At 45.7% G+C, this 6000-nt stretch overlaps 1 protein-coding gene across 2 annotated transcripts in view; it reads left to right on the top strand.

The window, feature by feature from the left end:
* Nucleotides 1-1734: 1734 nt before the first annotated feature.
* The window catches only part of TDRD1 (tudor domain containing 1), a 62959-nt gene continuing 58693 nt past the window's right edge, over nucleotides 1735-6000 (top strand). For both annotated transcript variants that reach the window (XM_034777102.1, XM_034777101.1), the window contains exon 1: nucleotides 1735-1828. The gene's annotated coding sequence lies outside the window, so the exon portion shown is untranslated. The remainder of the gene's footprint in view (nucleotides 1829-6000) is intronic.

Below are 6000 nucleotides of genomic sequence, written 5' to 3'. Positions count from 1 at the left end.
GGACTTTGAAGTTGCAGAGTGCAAATTGCAAACTGATTATCATGGGGCAAGTAAGCAGATAAATTGGTCCAATGGCCTATTGAGATCTTGGCCGACTCTTGCGAGGCACTGAGATGTTGTGTTGATGGGTGCTGTTGTAAGGACCTAGATAGACACAGTTATTATGATTGCAGAGCGCATGTGGTAGTGCGAGAGAAAGACTGATTCAGCAAAATGCAGTGAGTTTATACAGCACAGTCTAGTGTAGTGTGCAGTATTCAGCGTAGGATAGGATGCAGACTAAATATGCAAGTGCTGTCTCAGGTATCGTTCAGGGTGCAAAGTGCAGAAATGCTTGCATTACAAAGGGCACCAAAAGTGCAAAAGCCAGTACTTTTGCACTGCAGCCGGGACAATGATTGGAGGGTGCCATCTGCAGTGTTATTAACTGCATCTCAACCCATTATAAATCAAGCCTAGAATCAGCTGTAAAATAATCAGTTAGCTCTGATAACAGAGCCAGGCCACTACACCATGCCACTCCAAGTAGGAAAGCCACTAGACTCAGTCTGTGCATGCCTAGAGGTGAATTAAGATTCATTAGGACCCTGGACACAAAGAACATTTGGGCCCCCCACTTGCCGTGAGGCCATGCCCCCTGCTCCTCCTCTCCCCTGAGGCCCTGGCCAGGCCAGAACTGGGCGGTAGTAAGTGCCGCCCAGGGACCCAAGCCACTGTGGGCAGAGCCAGGGACAATCTGATTTCAGTTTGAGCAGTCTATTTTGGTTGAATTTCAACTTGTTCCCAGGCCAATTTAAACTAAATGGAAAAAGCCACTCTCAGATGATGTTTTCACTGCAAAAAAGTTGTGGCTTTACATAGATGTGGTGAATTCGAGATTCCTATCTCAATGTAAAATCCTAATGGAAACAAACCACTGTAGTTTATACCTCAGCTTAGTTAGTCGAGGTCACCCTTATATCCCCCCAACTGAGGTTTAGCCCTACTAGCTACATTAAGGTCAGAACTACCCGTGCCTTCCCTCCACTCAATTTTATATCACAGCAGTGATCCTGGTATCAAAACACACCATTTCTGCAGTGAACACATAGCCTTTAACTGAAATCAGAGCAGCCACACTGGGGTTTACACTAGTTTAACTACATCAGTTTAAATCCACCCCTTCAGTTAAACCAGGGCCACTTTTACATGCGGACAGCCTCCATGCTTATTGGATCACCTTACATTTGATGCCATCAAAGAACAGCAATTTATTGACAAGGCAACAAATACAGAGTTAGGGCTACCATGAGGCCAGGGGTGATGGTGAGGCAAATATTTTAAAACAACAACCCATGAGCGAGAGTAATCGAGATCAGAGGTTCTTCCATAGGCTGTCGCTTATGATGATCTCATCTCTCCATCACAGGGCATCTCCTGTTGCCTTCTCCCCTTGCACCACTTTCACACCAGTGTAACTCCCTGGACTAGCAGCGGAGCTACGCTGGGGGCTGGAGCCCGAAGCCCCGCGGCCGGGAGACGGAGCACGCGGCCGAAGCCTGGGCGAAGGCCCCGGGGTGAGCCCGAGGCTAGAGCCCGCCGCCGCGCGCTGGGGGCCTGAACCCGGATCCCGCAGCTCCGCGGCAGCTCCAGCGGGCAGGGTCGGGGCGGGGCAGGGCCGGGCCGGGGGCGAGGCTGGCGCGTGCGTGGGCGGGGCCCGGTAGCGCAGCGGCACGTGGTGGGGCTGGGCGCACGCGCGAAGGAAGTGACCCTGCCTCCGGCCTGGCTAACGGTCGCGGCGCTGCGTGGGCCCTGCCCTGTCCGCCGGCCCGGGGCGAGGAGAGACGCTGTGAGCAGAGGGCCGGGCCCCTTTGCGGGGGCGGCATGGTGACCAGGGCTTCGGGCGCACTGTAGGGCCGAGGGAGCCCTGCCCAAGGCTGGGGGGATGCGGCTGGGGCCCTGGGGTCGGGGCTCCATGACTCAGTTTCCCCACAGGCTGCTGGGAAGTGGGGCTCTGCGGGAGGAAGTAGGCACCGCACCTCCTGGCTTAAAAGCTGAGCGCTCCTGTGTGGCACCAACAGACCGTGAACCAGGGACATGGTTATTCCCATTGGACAGTCGGGAAACTGAGGCCCATGGGCGAGGCTGGGATTTCCCAGGGACCTAAAGGCGTTAGGGATGCTTCTCCCATTGCAAATCATGAGGAGGCCTGTGCTTCTCTTAGGGCTTACTCGGCAGTTATTCTGGTGCCAGGAGGGGGGTGGATTTAAAGCTCTTTGGCTATTACAGAGTAACTGCCTATGTGGATTCCAGAATAAAAGGGCCTCTTGTCATGTCCCTTAATCCAGAAGTGGATTAAGGTAAATTGGGAAAAGCACTCATATTCCAGAATAAGAGCCTCCATATGGGGCACTATGGCAGAATGCTTTATTCTGTGATAGCTAGGCTGACCAGATGTCCAAATTTTATAGGGAGAGTCCTGATTTTGCGGTCTTTTTTTTATACAGGCTTCTATTACCCCTCACCCCTGTCCTGATTTTTCACACTTGCTGTCTGGTCACTGTAATGATAGCTATCTTGGTCAGTTTTCCCCAGAGAGAAACTCTTAGGCCCTTCTGAAAATCCCAGTTTAGGTGATTTGCCTAAAGAGTTAAAGCGAACTAATTGCAAAGGTGGTAATAGAACACAGAGCTGTCTCCCATTTGTATGCTTTGCCTCAGAAACCAGCCTCTTCCCCTCAGTGCTGTTGCCAAATCTCAAGAACACTGTTTAGAATTTAGACTAGCATTGTGTCTCTTTCCGACTGATGGAAAGGTTGTTTCTGGTTTTGCCACTGACTTCCTGTGTAAACTTGGTCAAGTTCGTTTTCCTGTTATTCCTTTCCCATCTGTAAAATAGTGATTTACTTTTATCTCTTGGTGGTGTGAGACTTCATTCTTTAGCGTTTCAGGGCTTCCTGAGCGTCTGATGAAAGATGCTCTAGAACAGGGGTAATCAATTATCTTTTTGTCAAGGTCTAAATTTCTTAGTCAAGGTTTAGACTCTAGATAAAATAAGATTTTGCAATCCATCCAAAAGCATCTAGTGGTCTGGATTTGGCCTGCGGTCCACCTATTGATTACACCTGCTCTAGAACTACAAAGTTTTATGGTTAAAATCAACTGAATGATTTCCTTGAGTGTGCTCTACTTAGGTTAAATTGAGGTGTTGTAATCTATTCAGTGCATGTTAAGCCAGGCAGTTTTATTTAGGGTGCTGGATGTTAATGCTTAGCAGGAGGAGTATTTTGCTTGTATCATTCTTGTTGGAGATGCATGAAGCTGTAGAAACCATTGGGCTAAGTAAGAGAAACAGCTTTTCAGGACTTGTCAGTAATATAACTAGATCAAATATTTGAATTGTCTATAATATGTTTGCTTCAGTCAACCAAACAACTTGTTCAGTTCTGCTATATTTGTTATTTCTAACATCTCACCTTGATATGTTAATTTAGTGATACATTATGTAGTGTATAGAAGCAGGGGTCTGTAATTATCTAATAATATTTTTTTATATGCCAAGTTTCTTAATCTAAGATGCAGTACTTTATCCTCATTAAATTCTTGGCAAGGTAGAAGTCTTAAAAATACATGTTTGATTTAAATTCAAACAAGTGTCTGAGTAACTTTCAAAGTGAAAAACACACTAACATAACTATGGCCATTCATTGCTCTTCAGAACTTTCCAGAACAGTTCACTTTTGATCTGAGTCCAAATATGGAAAACTTTCTCTCCAAGGATTTCTAACAGGTACTTTACAAAGTGCTAGCTCTAGCAATAACTATAACTTCTTTGTAAATACAGTAATTTATTTACAAAATCAGGTCCTTGGAATTTGTAGATTTTCTGCATCTATGGAAACTTTGTCACTGTCTGTGATCCTTTTTGATAACAAAATTCAACTGCCACACTAAGGGGCTGGGTTTGTGAGGTGATAAGGAGAGAATATTTATTCTTACATTTTTCATGAGTTAATTGGCTATTTCTCAGACTACTGCAACTCAGCTTTGCATAATTGCAACACTTTTTGAAACTTAAGTTGAAGGCTGTATTAAGAGGGACAAGAATGAATAATCTTGCATGTATTTATCAATGTTCTGGAGCTTCCGTCGAGGCTTTTGACAAGTTCTGAGTCTCATTACACTGTATACTTGAGGGATAAAATTATGTTGGTTTGTTAGGATTCTATTGAGCTCAGTTTGCTGCTCACTTTGGGGAATAGGTTTAGTTTTACTTCTGTACAAGAAGGGTGAGCTAAAATAGTGCAGGCAGCTTGCTTCTTACAGAGACAAGGAGTTTTCAGTAGCTGCTGCTCAGAAACTACTTATTTGAAGACCTAGTTACAGTATGCACTGTATGTAGCATGTGTTGGTAGTTGATTGTATATAGCCTGAGAAACAGTACATGGCTTTCTTGCAAATTTATTTCCAATTAGCAAATTCTTTAACATATACAATAATGCAGTACTGCATTGTACTTTAACTTCTGGAACCCAAGGCCAGGTGTATTTTACAAAGTTTGGTCAATATAAGTTCTGTTGGCGAAAAGCCGCCACAGTTAGTACATCACGTGTGTGTGTGTGTTCATACCTGGCTCCTTGCATCAGCACTGTGTGCACTCACCAGGAGTGCTTGTGTTGATGCGCAGTGTACTATGGTTAGGTATCGCACTGTGCCACTTGCCTCCATCCAGCACGCTGTCTTTTTTGGAAAATTTTGACAGTGCATGGTGGGGTAGAAATGAGTCACTGTTGAGTGGGAGCAAGGGGTCAAGTTCTCATTATGCAGTTTTCTCCATCCCATAATACTATTCGCATCCCATACATTTTGTATCTTTAAAAAATTTCTGTAAATCCATGTGGCACTTTTTGCTGTCTGCCATCTCTGATAGAAGCATGGAGCCCTCACAGTTATGCACTATTGTGTTTGCAACACACATGACAGGATCCTCCAGTATTTGCAGAGCCACGGGAAGAACCACGGCAATGGGGAGATGATCATTTCAATGAGGACAATTTGCTGTGGGACATAGCAAAAACTAATTCAAGGTTGTTGGTGGCATTCACGGAGCAGCTGCAGATGGTTGAACAGCATTCCTGGGCACAAGAAATGAGCACTGACCAGTGGGATTGGATCATAATGCAGGTTTGGGATGACAAGCATGGCTCATCCTCTGTCTCTGTGCTGATCTCGCCTCCAACTCATCGACACCGGAAAAAGAGCTGGAAGCAGCTGAGAAGCAGTTGGCGATTGGACTGTGAAGGCTTGTAATGCCTGATTCCTACCAGTCAGTGGGCAATCATTTTGGAGTTTGAAAATCCACAGTGGGGGCTGTTAATAGACTTGTGTGGCACAGGAGTGTGGCTCTCGGTAATGTGCATGATCTAATGAATGGATTTTCTGCAATGAGGTTCCCAAACTTCAGTGGGGTGATAGAAGATACGCATATTCCTATTTTGGCTCCAGCCCACCTTGCCACAGAGTACATCAATAGAAAGAGCTACTTTTCTCTGGTTATGCAAGTGTTAGTGGATCACCACCAACGGACATCAATGTTGGCTGGTCAAGGAAGGTGCGGGACACAAACATCTTTAAAACATAGAACTGTTCAGAAAACTACAAGTAGGAACATTCTTTCCCTACCAACAGATTATCATTGGCCATGTTGAAATGCCAGTACTGATCCTGGGAGACCCAGCTTATCCCTTGCTTCGCCGGTTCATGAAGCCATACGCCGGCCATCTTGACAGCACCATGGAAAGAGTCAACTACCATCTCAGCAGAAGCAGAATGACAGTTGAATGTGCTTTCGGTAGATTGAAGTGATTCTGGTGTTTACTCACAAGATTGGATCTCAGCGAAAAGAATATCCCAATGATTATAGCTGCCTGTTGTGTCCTGCATAATATCTGTGAGGCAAAGGGGTAGAAGTTGCTGCTTGGGTGGAGGGCAGAAGTGGAGCAGCTTTCTGATGAGTTTGAAC

Source organism: Trachemys scripta, chromosome 7 (genome assembly GCF_013100865.1).
Source record: "Trachemys scripta elegans isolate TJP31775 chromosome 7, CAS_Tse_1.0, whole genome shotgun sequence".
Lineage (NCBI taxonomy): Eukaryota > Metazoa > Chordata > Testudines > Emydidae > Trachemys > Trachemys scripta.
This window is presented reverse-complemented; position numbering and strand designations above follow the sequence as displayed.